At 40.2% G+C, this 19,755-nt stretch overlaps 1 protein-coding gene across 1 annotated transcript in view; it reads right to left on the bottom strand.

Annotated features, from left to right (window-relative positions):
- Positions 1–19,755, bottom strand: part of MLXIP (MLX interacting protein) — a 62,847-nt gene that overhangs the window by 42,205 nt on the left and 887 nt on the right. The gene's annotated exons all lie outside the window — the stretch shown is intronic.

The following is a 19,755-nucleotide window of genomic DNA, read 5'->3' as shown; positions in this document are numbered from 1 at the left end:
TCTCACTTTTATGAAATATCCTGGCCGTGATGGCAGTACCCAGCATAACAGTGAAATGAGGACTTAAAAGCGGTGTCTGTCTGTCTGCAGTTTCCAATGGGTTAAAACAACAACAAAAACCTACTCCCACCTTCAATTTCTACTTTGAACAGCTGCATAAAGCCAAGGTCAGAAGCAACTAATATAAACACTCTCACACATTCTGAAGACTGGCACCAGAGGAGATAAAATAAAGAAAACATTGAAAAGCTATGACAAACACCCTGGACAAGGAGGTTATTTTGTAGGTACTATGGTCTCTATTTTTGTAAAGGTATAAGAAAGACTTTCACCAAGAAACAACTCAGAAAATGGGGAGAGTATCATGAAGATAAGAGACAGATAGAGAAGTCTTGCCCAAGTTCTAATTTCATTTGACAGACTCCCTCTGCAACTTTGGACAAGCCACTTCTCCCTGCCTCAGTTTCACCATACATAAAATGGGATCATACTCTAGATGAGATCTTAAACCCAAGAGCCCTGTCTGGTCAACAGGGTCACTAAAGATCCCAGGTGGCTTTTCATAATGGAAGTGGTTTGGCCCTCTGCTTGAACCTTTTCCACTGATGCAGTATGTTGATTACCTAGCTGTCACGCTCTATCCCAGAGAGGTCTAAGTGACTCCTGTACATAAACTGTTTGTAAAGTCATTTGGGTTTCTTCAGGATGAAAGGCCCTGTATAAATGCAGCCTTGTTTTTCCTACTTTTACTTTCACTCAGCTGGGTTAAAAAAAAAAAAAAAAATCACTAAAGAACCCCCCCATAGACTGACAAGCTTCAGAATAAATCACAGCCTTGGGGCAGTGGCACATATCACATGCTTGCTGGGTATCTGCTCTGTAGTAATTGCTCCAAAAATCTCAGATACTGCATTTAGTCTAAAGGCTGCTAGACACAGCGCTCTAGACTCCAACTGATTTGATTTAAATGTAAGTCAAGGGTGCACAGCAAAATATTCATTTTTTATCCTTATTATGAAACTGTGCTTGGGTTAGTAAATTGTCAAATCACTTGTGTAAAACTGGCTTAATTAGGTGTGACAGTGGAGTGAGCGAGCAGAGGGAACCCCACAACGCCCCTGTATTGCCTGTGTGTTTCTCTACTGTAGAATTCTGCACGGCTAATTAACCCATTGCTGCACTATGTAGGCACCAGGCTCTCCTGGACAAGGTTTTTGAGGACGGTTCCACAGAAAGGTGAAGTCTCAGGAGTTGGAGTCATCCTTCTGGCTGGCAGAATGACTGAAAAGAAGCTGAAGTGGTTCTGTCATTCATTATTCACAGCAGGCCAGGCTCTCAGGAACACTTCACAGCAATTAACCTTATCAAGCAGTACTTAATCACACTATAATGTGGAGAGGGTCAGAAGTATTTGGTTGTATTGTACTAGCAGTTAAAGAAGCCAGCAATTCACCCACAGCTAGTAGATCAGTAAAGATATCATGCTGGAAATATCTGGTTGTGTGACAGCTTCACAAATTGAGTTAAACCATTCACCCATCCGCTGCTCCCAAGGCATAACTGAGCTGGGAGTCTGAACAGTTCAGAGTAATCCTCCTCTCCAAGCATACACATTTCCAAATGGAGCAGGCGTCTTATGTCTCCCAGAGTGGTAGTCACCTCCTGATTAAAGTAGATAATAGAGTCAGCACTCCTGGGTCATAATTCACCGGGTGACCTTAGGCAAGCCACTTCTCTCTGAACCTGCCTTTCCAATTTGCACAATGAGGATACAATCTAAGCCCCAAAACCCCTCTAAAGTAATATCTGTAAAGAACTCTGAAATCCTCAGATGAAAGGTGATTATGTATTACTCATTTATCATCAAGGTAAGGACAGCGTGGGTGTGTGAAAACAGCGGGGACACTACTTTCTTTATGATCATTAGAATCCCGTTCCATATTTTGGGAAGCTGGTTATACCCATGTGGCCTACAGTCACCTTGGAAAGAGGCCAAATCCCTTTTGAAAAGCATGAGCCAGGCCTGTGTAGAACACACCAAGTGCACATCCACTACAAAACCAGGATTTCAAACTGCCTAAAAGCCAATTGCAAAGATTTTTCTGGAGCTCTCCATACTCCATTTGTACAATTGAGTGCTGAAGATAAATTTAATAGCACAAAATGCAACATGTGTAGCACTCCTGTCACGTATCAATGTGTCTCTGAGGAAAATGACTTTACCGGAAACAATAACATTTAAATTGGGTTCATATTTCACCTGTGTGTGTCCTCCCACAGGGTTCAGACTCCATTTCTATGCTCTTTTCAAATAAGACATTGATTTTTATGTGGTAAATAAGTAAAACCTCTAATATTACTGTAGGCTAGGAACTATTTTTGTCCAGGGGAAGAGGGAAAGCAAGTATTCATTTGCAAGGATCTCTTTCTCCATGCAATTTGATTGCATACCTCTTCTTCACATGGGCAATGCCTCAGAACAGGTGGATGTCCAAGTTTCATACATTCTTCTCCCTCTTCCACAATACAGTAGCATACCCTCCAAACAAATGCTGCACCCTCAGGCAGCAAGTAAGAGGAAAAAGCTTCCTCTTAGCCTGAAGCAGCAGCATAGGACTAGAGTGATATCACAGAGGGCAGCTGGACAGCAACCCAAACGATACTTATCTACAGCCTTCTAGAACTCAAGTGTCACCTCTAACACACCCTGCCTGTACTGTCCTGAAGAGAATAAATATCCAATGTACATTTTTATCTGAAGTCTCTCATTAGGGAGATGCACCTTTCACCTGCCAAGAGGCTAGTCTTTAGTTATTGCAGGGAAAGAGCTGACTGGTTGTTAGAGCATAGGGCTGGGAGTAAGGACACTTCTTTTTCCCCCGCCATCTCTGCCACTGACTCCCTGTGTGATCTTGGATAAGCCAATTTTCTGTGTTTAAGTTTCCTATTTGGAAAGCAGGAATGCTCTTACCAACTTCACTGGCCTGTTGGGAGGTGTTTTGGGATCCTAGGATGAAAGACACCAGAAAAATATTTCTCCTTCTGCATATTTATTGACCCCATTGTTTCCATACTCGGTCAGCCGGGGAGTGTGTGTTGATTTACTGAGTTTCTACTTTGAAGAGGGAGAATGAAGTTCTTCTTAAAGAGCAGCCACTTGTTAACCACACTGTTTCAAATTTACTAGGATGCAGAGGGATTGCATCAGGATTCTCAGCTATTTCATGACTACTTTTTTAAAATTACCTGGTGTGATGATCACTCAGATAAAGTTTGGTGTGTTTGTGCAGCTCTGAACATTCAAAATAAGTTCAATTTCCTGCCTCGGGACAGAGAGGTTGTTTGATCAAGTGCCTCCTCCCATCCCAACACTGGGTACATTTTAATATGCTGACAACATGCTGGTTCCGCAGCAGTCCTCAAGTTTGAAACCATGTCTGAATTCCCTGAAGTGTTGGATTTGGTACTACCTCTGCAAAAATACAAAACCTTCCAACAACAGACAAGTCTCCTTTCCTACCTGTTGGTAGGTCACTATATTTCCCTCCCCAGCACAACTGCCCTCCCCATTTAGCCTCTCTCACACAAGCTTCTGTTTTGTAAAGAGGAAAAGCAGACAACAGTCATTCCTGTTGCTCTGTTCTGGGCTTTCCCCACACTTGGCAGGCTGCCTCCATATTTTCTACTCAAGTTCTCTCATCCTCTATCCAGACTAACACATTATTTACTGACCAAACCAAAAGCTGAACAAACTGGGGTAACTGATGCATGGTCACCAAAAAGCAGAAGTTTGAAACTCCATGTCTTTTATGGAGCATTTGCAAGGGAATTGGAAGCAGTTCTCACATTTTCACATTCTGTGGATAGCTCTGTTAAGGGCCAGGTAAATGCATCACATGCTGCATCTACACTAGCCAGCTTCACAGCCCTTAAATGAACACCAGCACAACTCCACCCCAGCGATAACAACAGCAGAAGCTTAGTATAACTAGGACTCTGGTGTTTTTACCACTCTGTTGCCCTGCCTACACTACAGCTTCCCAGTGGAGCTGAAACGGTGATGATTTAGGAGTATGAAGTGTTTGCCAATTTGGACAGGGCACCACTCCCTTCCCTACCTCCCAACTCACCAATGATCCCCGCCTTTTGAAAACAACTGCTGCACATTTGGATCCTGTTTGCACTGTAGAAACCACCAATTTGGGAATGAGATTACAGGATGGTTGTTCCCTGACAGCTAAACTAGTTTGGTCTTGCAGCACAGATGGGACCAAACTGCATGTTCTAAAAGTATGCTGCAGCTTTGCAATGCCCAAGAACGCAGCACAGTTAAAACATAGTGCGGTCCTATTTGAACTGCAAGATTGAATTTTTTTAACCATTTCAGTGGACTACTCCTTTATAACCAAGTCTCCCAGCACAGAAGCTGCAACAATGGTGTAGCTATATCTGAGAGCCTGTTCCTCTTGTGCTGTAAGTGTCCCTGCGACAGAGTACTGTACTGGGAGCTAACAGGCGAGCCTGTGCTCTGATGCCTATTAGTTCCCCAGAAGAAGGCTGACTGCCCTCTTGCTCACTCAGCCCACCTCTCGATTAGATTATTAATGTCAGTTATCCCATTAGCCATTCAGCTCAAAACTGACAAGAAAGGCACAGAAAGGAAATGAGGGAGGATGGAAGAACAGGGCTAGCTGAGCCCAGGCTCACCAAGGTTTCAGAGAAGGGAGACCTTTGCTCCTCTCAGTCCTTGAGGAAAGGTCTGAAAGTACAGGAAACCCTGTAAATAGCATTGCTGCACAGGACTGTAAAGGTGTTGCTGGAGGGAACATAAATAAATGGCAAGGTGTGGATATAAAACCAGCGGAGTCTGAGCAGGTTTCTGTGGTGCAAGAAGGCAGGAGTGTGCCCTGCTACAGCCCCCCGCTCCCCCTAAAGGATTCTAGCCTCAGTTTACATGACAGTCAAATTTGGACCAGACGGTGTAGTCCTGACACAGGTAAAGCTCTCAGATGTCAGAATCCGCAGTACTGGGTCTTTAGTTTGACTCTCACGTATGCTGAGACCAGAATGCCTCCTTTTCCCTTTTAGATAAAGGATGCTATGTTTCTGGAAAATTTAATCTTGAAACGACACGAGTGTGGTAAATAAAACCAGCACATATAATTTGTTACATTGTGTGTATTTGTTTAAAATCAATAACAAATTTAAGTGTTCCCATTGAAAGTCTTTTGATTGCATGCAAGTCTAGGAACCAAGGCAATAAGATGATCTTAGTCTAATTCCCAGTGAACAGTGTCCACATCGCAAGAACCTGCCACTACAACTGGCTTTCTTGTTGACACTTTGAGAGGTCAGACTAATTAGGCCACGGGGACTTGAACTCTGTTCTTTCCCTCAGAGGTGATTCCTTCAGATTAGGATTAAATGAACTCTGATTGGGACTGTAGGGAGTTTGCATTGCTCTTGCCCATGCTTAGGGATTCTGTTTTTCAGGGTTTATTAGTTTCATTTTTCAGGGTTTATTTTTAGTAATTTCAGAGTTTTATGTAGATGTCCAAAAATCAGGGTTTTGTATACACTATAATGAGTAATCTCTTTGTAATGTTCCCTAGTGTGCTTTAATGTAGTATTGTTTCAAACAGCACTATGTAAAGTGCATTAGGGAATCTTTTAGTGCACACCAGCTTGGTCTACACAGACCAATTACTGTGCAACACGTCCATGGGCGTTAGAAATCACTCCCCCATAGTCTGCGTTACTGCTCTCTGTAGACAAGAAACCATTTCTGGTGTTTTCCCATTGTTTACTGGATAAACACATTTCATTTAAAAACATTACTGGGGATGTTTTATCAGTTAAAACCAAAGTCAGAAGCCCTACCTAGGCGGTATTTGTTCCATGGATGCACAGGGGATTTATTCATAGATTCTAAAGTCAGAAGGGCCCATGTGATCATCTAGTCTGACCTTCTGCATAACACAAGCCATAGGATTTACCCCAAATAATCCATTTGAACTAGAGCAAAAAAAATCTAATCTTGATTTAAAAATTGCAAGAGATGGAGTATCCACCACAACCCTTTGTAAACAGGGCTGTCAATCAATGCTAAATTAGTTTATACAGGCCACTCTGTACAGTAATAAAAATGAGTAAAGACAAACTATCCAAGAAGATAATGAATTAGCTGGAAGAGGTGGCAGGATAGCACCCAGATCCAATAATGGGCACATTAGAAATACAGAAAGACCTTTCCCATTGGCCTCTTCCAGTTTGGAAATTCCTATGCAACACCAACCAGGCACAGAGTGTAGGTTTTTCCTTTTCTTCCAAGACTTTCCTTTCTTTTTTGCTCATCGCTTGGTTGGTCTCTCTCTCTCTCTCTCTCACCAACTCAACATTATTTGTATTTGGAAAAGGAGGCCAGTTTTCAAGAACTAATTCAGATCTTTCAAAACAAATGACACACCCCAGCATTGAAAACAAAAGTCACTGTAGAGAAATTACAACATAGCACAGCAAAGGGCCTCAAAAAGGGAGTGGCCACTGGGAACTGGATGATTCTGTCCTAACATCCTTCAATCAGGCTTAGCTCGTCTGAAAGTGGTACTTAAAAAAATTTCAAATTAATCAAAAAGTCAGTGACAGATGAAAATTTCTGTGCAAGCTGTGCCAGAGGATTGAGTCTAGCTAGGCAAACAGTGAGGGCTCATCCTTATAACTCACATGAACCCACTTTATTAAATACTAATGAAATGCAGAGGGCTCTTAGCTATTTTTAGAATTTACTGTACTGTGCAATCTTTATGTTGTTTCATTTCCTTATGGCACTCCAGCTCTTCAGATAGGCAGTACCAGAACAGCTATAGGAGGCCTGACCAGATGATCCTGAGTCTAGGGTTCTGCATAACCATGCATGGGTTGATTCCTACATCTAGCCTCTTGGCATTCAAGGCTTGGAGTGCTGTAAAGGCAGTGTGATAGTTACTGTGATCACTAGTCAGGAAGACTCTATTTAATCATGGATTTCTACATAAAAGTGCATTCTTGTTGGCTGTTATAACCTTAATATATATTCTTCACCACTCACGAGATAGATGTGGGTTTCATTTTTAGAAGGTACACACTATACATTTTAAGTGATTTATTTTGAAAACTTTTCAGATTAGTTTTACAGCTATATCAGAAAATGAATGACTGTTTGGTTATTTCATTTACCAAACGTAACTGAAGCAGATATTTATGAAGTCATTGGGAGGTGAACTATCTCCAATTCAACAGGTTAATCATTAATATTTGGAGGATTTTCTTGCCATGCTGTATTAGAGGAGAACAGCACCAGACAGACATTTAAATTGTTTTATTTAACTAAAACAACAATGTTATGTATTCTGGATTTTTTTTCTTTAACAGCAAACATATAATATTTTAACAAAACAAGCATATGAATTTTTGAATTTAGTTAAACATTCAAGTTTTTTATAGTTAAATGAAATTTAAACAAAAACAAAAATTAAATGGACTACATCAGCCAGGTCAACATGAGAAACTTAAAATATTGGCTTCTGCTCTGTTGTCTTCACCTTCATTTTCCTGTTTGTTCATAATCTGGAAAAGAAAAACAAGCTTTCCTGCTTTTTCAGGTTCCAAACGATTTCTCAATTTGGAATGAATTAGTCCAAAGGAAGAAAATATTCTTTCTACACCAGAAGAAGCTACTGCTGTTAAAAGTGAGATTCTCTCTTCAACAGTCTCTGAATCCAAGTGCTTAAGTGACTTCCACCAGTTCACTGGTGTGACTTTATTTAAAACATCATCAGCAAACATTCTTGAATGATTCTTATTCCCAAACTGGGTCTCTTTTACAGCCTGCTGCCATTTTAGGTTTTCCCTTCTAGTGAGAGAATGGTATGGCAGATCTCAAATCAATGAGGGCTACACTCAGAAAGACCCCAACACTTCTGGAATACGCTGCTCAAACAATTTCACTTTTGTTTCTACTGCCTGTCCCTCCCTTCTCACTTTTATCTCCAGACTTTTTCTCCTTGTCCAGATCTATTCCGCCCCCAACAATCTTCTACTGATTGAACTTTTTTGAAACTTTGCACTTTTAGAGAGAGGTAAGGGATTGACTCTGTACACAAATTTGCAGAGGGACAATAGGATTGAGGTCTGTTATTTCTCACCTCTATATATTATTTATTTTAAAACATTTTTGCTGTTAACAAGCATGTTATCTTTGGAGACACAAATCCACAGTTTGAGAACTGCAAAACTAAGCATCTCTGATGGTATCTTCTAGACCAGGGCTTCTCAAACTGGGGGTTGGGACCCCTCAGGGGGTCATGAGGTTATTACATGGGGGGTCGCGAGCTGTCAGCCTCCACCCCAAGTCCCACATTGCCTCCAGCATTTATAATCATGTTAAATATGTAAAAAAGTGTTTTTAATTTATAAGGGGAGTCGCACACAGAGGCTTGCTATGTGAAAGGGGTCACCAGTACAAAAGTTTGAGAACCACTGTTCTAGACTGAGCACTGAGTCCCATTGGGCAGATAGAAAGATTAACCTAAATAATCTATACAGAAGCTCCTGGAACCCCATAAGATTGGGTCCCTAATCCATGAACTATTGGAACTCATTTACAAAACTTTTCTTTAACATTACACAAATATATTGTCTCATACTATAGAATTAGAATTTATAATCCCTATTCCATTATGAGATATCTTTGAGCTATAATGTATCTTAATTAAAACTATCTTTAGACAGGTTTTTTCCTCAAAAAGCATTTTATCAAAAAAATCCAATTTAAATAAAAAATTCAGATTTTTATTTTTATTTTTTTAAATCATTGATTTTTATCCATCCTGAAACAAAGCGACTTCTGTGTCACTTCCAAAACCAATAACAGCATTATGTTTCTCAAGGGTGAATCTCTTAGGCAAGAACAAGGCTAGTTGGACTCCCCACAAGTCAACCCTGATGCTCAACACTGTACAATAACTGTATAAACTCATGAGCCAAATCTAGTACTAGCAGACCCGATTAATTTCCCATCTAAACAAACAAAAATAAGATGACCCTTCCCATTTCCTGACTCAAGATGAAAGAAAGCCTTCTCTGTGCATGCTGCAGATCTAGCCTTGCAGAAGCGGAAGTTATAATGAGCAGCTGATAAGAAACACATGAGATTCTCATAGGTAGTACAGTACAAGAGCTTTTTTCACTGGGTAAACTTCTTGAATCTGAGCCTGGAGACCTGGCTCCTTGAACTGAAATGGAACTGGGGCGCCTTTCTTCCTCCTCTTAACTCCCCTATACAAGATCTCCCAAAAAGCATTCCTGCAATTTTTGGCCTCAATTTTTCTGCTTATTTGCCAGTATGCATGGGAAACCTTTCACTCTTTGCTTTATCTGCAACTAGAGACAGCAGCACACAGAGCATGTATTTGCTTCACTGTAAAGTTATGCTTTGTTTGCTCTGGTGGTGTATAAACTACAGATAAACACCAAGAGCAATTCAGACCCCACATGCTGCATTTCTCCCAGCATGCAGCAAGATACTTCCAAATAGAACAATTTCAGGGAAGAAAAGACGCCAATAAAGTTAAAAAATGCAGCCATTCCGACTGTTATTTAATTTTAGTCAAGCAAAAAGTGTTTCACCCAACCATTGGGGACAGATCAGGAAGCTGTGGGACTGTCTCTTATTGTGTTAGTGCAGTGCTTAATGCTGTGGAGAGCACACAATTGGGAAGTAGAAGATCCAGGTTCCATTTCTGTATCTGCTCTCAACCCTCCAAGTAACCACAGGCAAGTCACTTCACTGCTCTGTGTCTCAGTTTCCCAACATTTACACTTTATCCACCTCCCCGGGAGAGATGTGAACATTAATTAAAGCTTGTAAAACACTCAAGATTCTCAGAAATGTGCTTCACAAGTGCAAAGTATTATTATCCTATCCTGAATAATTTAAATGGTTATCAGAAAAAAAAAAAAAAAAAAAAAAAACAGGGAAAGGTACACTACGGAGGGCCTCACTGAGTATTTTTGGTTCACTAACAATACTAATCACTATACAGCAGTTTAAAACTTTAAAGCCCTTAAACATTAACTAAGCAATTCTTATATCTTCGCTGGAAGGTGTTTTATCACTAGGGAAGCTGAGGCAAAAATGTTAAATTATTTGCCCCAGGATCAGCGTCAGAGCCAAAATTAATCTTAAATTCAGACGACACCTCTAATAGTTATTACATAATAATTATTATACAGCACCCATTTTAAAAAATGATGCCAAACGACACCACTGAATAGAGATATGAGAGGCTATATGTTCATTAACAGTGATCATGTTTAAAAACAGCACACTTCTACTTCTAATTACTGTTTTAAAAAAAAACCAACAGATTTTCTTAAATTAACATTCAACTGTATCAACTACCTTGTCTCATTATAATTTGCAATTAGAATAATTTATCAACCAAGAGAGGCGTTTCATGTCAAGTGGGCATAACTTGACATCCCAACTAATTATGTTTATGTGTATATATATTCACAAATAGAAGAGTCTGTATTATGTGGATGGGCTTGATCTGCTATAGCATCTTTTATCTGAGAATCTCAAAACACTTTATAAACATTAATTCTAACCTACTTAGAAGACATTGTGAAGGTTACTGTACAGGTATTACAGATGAGTCATACTGAATGAGTGCCAAAGATAGACATAGAACCTAGAAGGCTCATGTTTTAGACCCCTACTCCAACCACTCCCTCATAGACCTGACAGGGGCTCAGAGAGTGGGGAGGAAACACCAATAATGATAATCAGAAACTAAAGAAAATGACAATAAGATGCATCCTCCCTACAGGAGTCATTCAGCAGAGAACAGACTAAACCCCATCTGCTCAATATGCAATTAGGAGATGAAAACTTAAAACAGCAGGGGACTGAGAGCACACTTGGCATGGCACATCTTGTTATTAACTCAAATCTGTATCTCCAGCCCCTTCAAATGGCAATCCTTGCTCTTAATTTTAGATATCTCTATTCTGTGTGGGAGGATGTTACTTTTGATTGTAGAGGGAAAATGTGTTGAAGTGTCAGGAATATTATAAGTTGCACCAACTAAAACATGCATACACTAAAATTAAGACTTCTATTTTGTGTCACTGGTTCTCTGCCTCGTCAGTGGCTTGAATTTATACAAACTCACTGCCCTCCATGGACAAGGATTAAGGGCATTGATTATTCAGCACTCTTCACTAAAGAAAAATTTCCATTAATTTCAATAAGACCAAAAGTCAGGTTTGTGTAGTCGAGAGTCTGCGGTATAGTGCTTAGAATACTCTGGAATCCCAAGCCTCAATTTGGATTGCTGTTTCTGATTCTGCCACTGACTCACCGGGTGACATTTAATCTATTTTCCTCACAAAGATTTCCATAAATGGGGTAACAAAATCTATTTTACAGGGGAGTTATGGGGCTTATTTATAAAATGCTTTGATATCTCCAGATGAGAGAGACTTTGAATTTCTCCAGTGCCTTTTATCCAAAGAGTCTCATCTGGGGACCTCAAAATGCTTAATGAACAAGCTTCCAAAAATCTCTGTGAAGTAAGGTTTTATTGTCCCATTTTACACATAGGAAATGGGGACTTAAAGTGGCTAAAAGACTTGACTAAAATAATGTAATAGGGTCCACGGCAGAGGTAGAAAGAGAAAGTAGTTGTTCTGGGTCCCAGGCTCCTGTTCCAATCAACAGACCCCTCTGCCAGTATTTTCTCTTTTGCATTTCTATTTGTGTCTTAGAAAATTCTAAGAATGTGTGGTGTTTAAAATGTACAATACAATCTCATTGAAGCGCTGCTTCTTTTTGATACTAGAGTGATGTGCTTACTGAATCAAATCAATGGAGATATGAATCCTCCTTTGACAGACCATTGCATTACAGAATTGTAATCGCAAAACGAAACATTTACTATAAAGAGAATAAATTCACCAGCAGCACATAAAGCAAGGAGAGAAGAGCATGCAAACAGCCAGATCATTTGTACTTACACAGTAAAACAGGTTTCTTGACTGGCACAGACACTTGCTGAACTGGAGTCACATCCTAACATTTGTAACAAATTTCTCTTTAAGAAAGGAGTCATGCATCACATGGAAATTCAGTTTCTGACAGCTTAAGTAGGAGATGGCCATTGTGGCAACAATGCTCTGTCAAATGTAGAGATCCCAGAGCCTAGCAGGCAGAAAATATAAGCTTCTCCATGAGTAACAGGGTCCGCCTTTGTTCTAAGGTCAACAGTTTTCTAGAATCTCCAGAATGTCTCCTTCCTCTGCCACCTGCAGTTCTCTGACTCAGGAATTAACACGGTAGTAGCCAGACATTACATTTTCCCCACAGCAGTCCCAAAGCAGAGCAATCCCTTACTTCAAAGAGGATTACTCTTTAAAACATATCAATTTAAACACAGGAGTGGGTGCCTTCTCCTGGTACTTCAACTAAGCCTCTTCTCGCTAAGCCTTCCGGATCCTTTGGGGTCTGACTTCTGGGGAGTGTTTTGCTGGTGTTGAAAGAGGCAAGCTGTCAAAATCTTGATAAATAAATGCAGCAAGCTGGGATGGCGAACGTTTCAAAAAAAAAAAAAAAAAAAAACCCACAAACCTAGTGTGAAAAGCTGTGTACAGAGCAGCGCCCCTGAAAAAAGTGTTCAGTATTATGTTTATCGTCATTATTAAAACACTGGTGAGGTTTTATTATGCAGTAATTTGTGTTTATGGGTTTGTCTTGTTTGATCAGCTACAAAGGTTAACATTTATTGGAACTCACAGTTCAGATCTTTTCTTTGAGCACTTATCTTACCTCTCCAAAGTCCCTCCTCTCCTGCTTTCTCTATTACTGACCACCACCACTATCCTCCTTCTCACTCAGGTCCATAAACTAACAATCATCTTTCATCAATCCCCTCATAATCAGCCTCTTTCTTATATAATATCTCTAAACTCCCGCCGTTCTTCTCTGTCCACGCAGCCAAAATTCTCAGCCAAACTCTATTTGTACTGCTACTATTAATGAAATGGACTCAGAATGAGAAAAGAGCATTTATTGATTACCCTGCAGATATACAATATAGCACAAACAAAGGTCAGACAACTATGAACACCTAGCTATATTTAGATTGATGAATGCTGAAAATGAGTGCTTTGGCTGCTCTGAAAATGTGAATGAAGAAGTGGATGTTTTTCCTATGATTAGCTGGCAGGCCCAAGTAGAGCAAAACAGCTTCACAACACCCCATGAATCAGCCAATATTATAATAATTTTACAGATAGGGAAACTGAGGCAGATAGCGGTTAAATGACTGTCTAAGGTCATATAGCAAGTCATTAGCAGAGCCAGAAATACAACACAAGAGACCTGGCTCCCAGTCTTCTATTTGAATGACTTGAGCACATTACCTTTATGTTTAAATAAGTTCTGAAGACTACATATTAAATTACCAGCCCCATTTCTGATCATTACTGATTAGATGACCCTCAGTAACTAAACATTTACTTCTGTTATACATTGAATCCTTGAAGAGTGTTTTAGATTCGATGTTTTTCTAAAAGATGTGCTCTAGTAGTTATTTTGGGGAGTTCCATGGTATGCGCTATACAGGAAGTCAGACAGATTATCACAATGACCCTTTCTGGCCTTAGCACATATGAACCACTCTGAAAAATATTTAATAAAAGAAATAATCACACAACTTCCATTTTGAGCACCAAAGGAATAACTGAAAGTCCTACGTTCAGAGTCCCTGCTTCAACACAAAGCCTTTCCAGTAGCAAACCTACCAGAAGTGATATCTGAAAGCCTATATTTTCCTTAAGAGTTTCCAAATTTTAATTCCCTAGAAACTCTGACAATACCATAAAACTCTAGTTTGCATTTCAAAAATTAAGATGCTTCTGTTGACTGGAATACAAAGAGCCAATTTTATTTCGTTGGAGACAACTGTTTGTCTTTATAATAAAATTTTTATAATAATTTTAAGGGTTTTCTGCCCAGACCGAAAGAAAACAAATAAAAACCTGCAGTACACTTACGCAGCTTTCAAACACTTTAGTACCTTTGTCTTTTAGTTCTGAGAAGACTGTCAGTGGCACTGAGATCGAAGCGACCAGTGAACAGAAAAGGAAAATTATAAAACCACCAATTTTTGTGTACAAAGAAAAAAATATGCAATGAATACCGTCTAACACCTCTCAATATTTCTTTCACACAGTCGCAGCTTTTCCACTATTTCCTAAGTCTGCTATGGCGCACTTCCTCTGCCCAAGAGAAGGTTGAGGCCGGATGCTAATGAATCCTGCCAAATGCACAAATTACTTACAAGAGAGTATTTGCTCTGGAAAACACAGATTATGTCTTAAGGCACCTATAGCAGAGCTTTGTCTTATATTATTTGTAAGGGAGATGCTGCACTTGGCCTGGTAAGTATGGAGTTCATTTGTAGTGTACAGAATGTAGATAAATGTCTCCATTTCTAAGTGTGAATTCCTGGGTTTGAACCTTCAACAAGCTATACTCCACCGTTTACAAGGTAAAACTTTCCACATGCAGCTCTCTAACATCACTATACTTTGATTAATGCAATAAATCCTCCCCACTGCCCTCTGCAAATTCCTTATATCAGAACTTTCTACTGCATGCACTTCCCTTTCCACTTTCACAGGCAGTGGGGCCTGATCCTGCAAAGGGAGGCACACCCTAAACTCTCACTGAAGTCAATGGACATGGAAGATACATTCCTACCCAATCAAGCCCACAATCAAAGAAGGGAGAAGAGTCCTTTGTCCCAGTACCTAATCCCGGTGACTCATGTTGTGGCTAGGAACAACCTAAATACAATCCAAAATCCTGCGCTATTTTTGCTAAAGAATATTGCTTAAATAGTTCTAAAATGGAGGGGGGGGGGGAGAAGCAGTACAAAACTGCATAAATTAAAATTTAACTTTAATTACACTTTGAATTTTAGAGGGCTGAGGCAAAGGGCTACAGAAGAAAGCATCTACAGTCCATTTACCAACCTTAAGCGAGGTACTGTTCCCAATCAATCTCATGATGGTAGAAGGTGACATTCAGATAAAGCGTACAGTACAAGACACGTGATAGCTGTAGTCTGCTTCACTGTTTACAGGTAACATATTGATTTGTAAAAGTTTCTGATCCACTAAACTGCATATCAGAATGTGTGTTCTTGTCACACTTTCCCCTGTAAAGCAGTTGATTTGACATGATTTTTTAAAAGAGCAATGATTTAAATTATTGCAATGCAACTGAAAAATAAGTTTAACTAAGCTAAAAGCCTGTTCTGTTCACAGAAGAAAGAAAAGCAATCACTTCTCTCCCCTTCAGGTTTCCTCACGTGAAACGTGGCAGCTGTTTAAACAGCACAAAGCAATGATGCACACACTTTAATGTAGGAGACAAAATTAGAAGTTTGATTTGGAATCCATTCCCTGCAGAAAATATGACTCAGCACAAACCTGGACACTTTTAGAATTATGGGGAAGATGCACTTCTTTGTCCAGGCTTTCCCCACGTGATTAAATCCTGGTTTTCTAGCAGACTGGTAAAGCTGTAAAATAGTATATAATTTAGTGTCTCTTGAGGCCTTGAATAGCTCATCTTAAGCCTCCAAGTCACCCAGGCACAAGTGAGGAGTCTCAAATAAATAAAAACACAATTTTGTCATGGTGACTTGTTTTTTCATCTGCATAGGCCATGTTTGCCCAACTCTGGAAACATGGTTAGTGTTGCTGACTCTGCAGAACACAAACATCAGATATTTTCCATAAACAACATCAATTTTTTTCTGTTTAATTTTCTGAGTTAAAAATAACTACTACTACTCAGCAGTCGTGGATTTCCTGACAGTGCAGGTGCTTGGCTTGAGAATGAAGTTTACTGTATCAGTGTGTCTTGAGCATCCCTAGAGCAGATAAGGATGTAGAGACAACTTCAAAGGATAAGTGGGGGTAGTTCAGTCTCCAGGCTTAATCAATCATTCTTCAGCTGGTGATCAGGCACTCAGTTTTACTAATTTTACATGCACCATGTTCACTAGACATTCACCTAAAGCCAGGCTTAAAAAAAAAAAAAATCCTGTTTAAAAGGCACAAACTTTGTGATCAGTTTGTTGTGCTAATTAAAAGGTGATGATGGAAAGGCTTAGTCTATTATCTGAAATCTGTGCAGGGAACTTCATCAGGTGGAATTAACCAGCCTTGAGAGTCAGAACATCTTAGGGCTTGTTTACACTGGCACTTTACAGCGCTGCAACTTTCTCGCTCAGGGGAAAACAAAACAACACCCCCCTGAGCGCAGCAAGTTTCAGCACTGTAAAGCGCCAGTGTAGACAGTGGACCATGCTCCCAACGCTGGGAGCTATGCCCCTCGTGGAGGTGGGTTTTTTAGAGAGCTGGGAGAGCTCCCAGCACTCTGCCGCGACTACACAAGCCATGTTAAAGCGCTGCTGAAGCTTTAACTAGCTTTAATTTTTAACTGGAATCTACTGAAAAGGTATTTTCTGTCTCTTGACATATTCTCCTCCCAATACATAGGGCCAGAATATCAGAACAATGACATTTGCTAAAAAATATACACACACACACACGATTTAGTGTTTGTATGACAATTGGCTATTTTCAATAAGCACAAATTACCACCACAGAATTGCTCCCTCACTAAATATGATCACCGATTTTCAAAATCTTAATAATACAATGGTAAATTAAAAAAAAATTATGTAACTGAACAGAGTAAAAAGTGAAAAATTTTTAAATCTAGATTACTTTAACAACTTTATGCTGATGATTTACTTTTTGCATTTCTCTTAGTTGGGACAGTGAAAGCAGACTGGTTAGTTTTACATTCTGGTTCTCATGCATTAGCACAAAACTCTCCTCTGAGTTCACGACATTTATACACAGGCAATTTACAATTCACTCTTCTTCATGGAAATTATTTACCTATTAACAATCGTTAAGGTAGTCAAAAGAAAGGAGTCCATTTCATTGCACTGCATACGTCACAAAATTGTATGTCTAGCCAGTTACACTATTTCTCATGCATAGTCAGTTTCCCCTTTACTTTATGAGTCTTTTACATAGCAACACCTGAAAAGAACATTTTAAAAATATATAAATTAAAATATAAAAAGGTGGCTGTAAAACCACAAAAAATGGCAGGGCACGTCAGGAATAGGTGAAATTCATTTTCTTTATTTTACTAGATTTCAAGTTAACATGTTCCCTTTAAATTAAAAACATTTTAATTTATATGTTTTGAAGAATTTCCCACCCCTCCTTTTAATCAAAATCTAAAAACGTGAATCCAAATTGACTTTCTCCCTTAAACATTCCCAGTAGCATCTGAAGAGCCAAAAGCTTCAAGCAGACATGCATCTTCTCAAAAATACATTTCTATTCCACAGCATGATTACCTTATGTCCCTGTCTCCAATGTGGAAGACTACAGACACGGGCGATAAGTGTTAGCATAATATCTTACTAAAAAGGTGGAAGGCAAGACTGAAGTTCTAGTAGCATGTCTAAATAAATTCAGGAAGTACTATCAACAAATTGAAATCACCGGAACAAAGTTAAAGTGTTACTGTAAAATAATGAAAGATGCTGACTAATCATTTCTTGTACTTGCAAGAGAAAAATGCAAACAAATAGCTGGCTACTTTTCTTATGGAACAGGAAAAGAAAAAGAGGTAGAAACTTTTATTCTGTCCTTTACAAATTATTTGGCTTTGCCTTTAATTGTTGCTGCTAACTTTGGGCCCAATCCCAAGAGGTATTGATCATCTGCAACTTCCACTGAAGTCTACGGAGGCAGGAAGAGCTCGGATTCTCTCAGAATCAAGTCCTTTTATTTTTAATTCTCATCATATACTGAAGCTAACCCTATTTGTTCCATTTGCAACCCATATTAGAATGCAATGAAGATCTCTCTTTGTCCAGAACTTTAATTACATACAGGGATACAAGCTTTGCCTCTATAATGCCAAGTCCCCAAAATTTTCTACAGATACTTTAAAGTTTTGCTGTTTCATTTAAACAAAAGTAATTTAGATACAACGAACAAAACAGAAAGTAAATAAATACTGAAAGTAAAAGAAAAAGCTTTACTGTTCATATGCTCCCCCACAGGTTCTGCTCCAACATTACTATATTTTCCATCACACCACAAAAGCGATTGTCACCAGAGCTTATGAGATAGTGCAATAACGGTCCTTTTTTTGATGTCTGTCACAATGCAGCCTGACAATTATAGCTTTGGAAGGGATTTTTAAGGCCAGTCACTCCCTAGGTTAAGTCATTTCAGAACTGTTTTAGGCCCCACTGGTACCTTCTGTCTTAAATATACTAAAATTACTATGCAAGTCACCAGTTTTTAAACCTGCATTTACCTCTCTCCCCCAAGCCCCCTTTCTCTGCTTCTGTAGTTTATTTATATCAAATGTGGAGTATAGGGAGGGGACATGGCCTTCCTCTGGACCTGAGGGGGAGAAACCACCATGTGCTCCCTGGTGGGCAGAACCAGGCCAGCCACGCCCAAAGCAGAGGGGCAGACAGGAAGTATAAAAGGTAGGCCCTGCAGCTCAGTTGGCCTGGAGCTGGTGAGGGAGATAGATGCTCCCCACTGGGGTTTGTGCCTAAGTGGGACCTCTACAGCACAGAGGACTTGAAGGGATTGCTAGGGATGCTGAGGAGCAGCTGGGACTGTTGCTAGCTGTATACCCTGAGGAGATAAGAGGACACTCATAGAATGAAGGTACCCAGTCAGTGGGTTATAAGAAGTAGCCCTGGAACACCAGACAATAGTCTGGTTGTAGTGCCAAAGTACTGGTTTGTGTGTCTTGGTGGGATCCCTGCTGACCCAGTGGCAGAGATCGGTCACTGTCAGGGCTCTGGGCTGGGACCTGGTGTAGTAGGGTGGGCCCAGGTCCCCTTATCCTTCCTGCAGCCACCCCACCCTGGGAATGCTGCCTCCCCACCTTGGGCCAAGAGGCCAATGTTTTCTGCTGTCTGCCTGAGTTAGGATGTCAGGTGAGAGACCATTTGGTGCTCTGCCCTGCCAGAGGGTCAGAGCCCCTAGCCACTTGGTGCTCTGCCCTGCTGGAGGGCCAGAGCCCTAGATTCTCTGCTGCCTAGCCCTAGAAGGCCAGGACCTCAGAGGCTGCTAAATCCCCTTTAAGCTGGCTTTTCCAGAGATGTGGAAGCAAGGGTGTGTGGCCTCCCTATGGGCCTGGTGGGGAGGGATGGACACTTTCCTCTACATGGAAAAACTGAGGTTCCAGACTACTCAGCTAAAACATTTCTCAGGTTTACTCCACTCTTCTCCCACCCTCTCTTTTTAAACCATTCCTCATGTGGAGTCTGACATTGATGCCTTCTGGAACAGTATATGGCCATATCTGGGACCAGGGACCATGCAGTAGGTAGCTATTTGACATTACTGGGCATAGCTATCCATCCACCTTAAACATACTGCAGGGGGAGTTTTCCTATCCAGAGCACTTGTGCAAGTGTATAGTCAGTCTTGTACAGTACATGTGTTTGTGTTATGTTACCAGTTCCTGCCTCACAACATGTTGTCGTACCCTCTTCTCCAAATTCCTGTTAGCCCACCTAATGTCATCGCTCACCCCTCTGCATCCCCTCCCAACTCCAGAGGATGATCCATGTTCCC

The sequence above is a fragment of the Emys orbicularis genome, chromosome 16, assembly GCF_028017835.1.
Source record: "Emys orbicularis isolate rEmyOrb1 chromosome 16, rEmyOrb1.hap1, whole genome shotgun sequence".
In the NCBI taxonomy this organism is placed as follows: Eukaryota; Metazoa; Chordata; order Testudines; family Emydidae; genus Emys; species Emys orbicularis.
The sequence above is the reverse complement of the archived record's forward strand: the minus strand, read 5'-3'. Positions and strand labels throughout refer to the sequence as shown.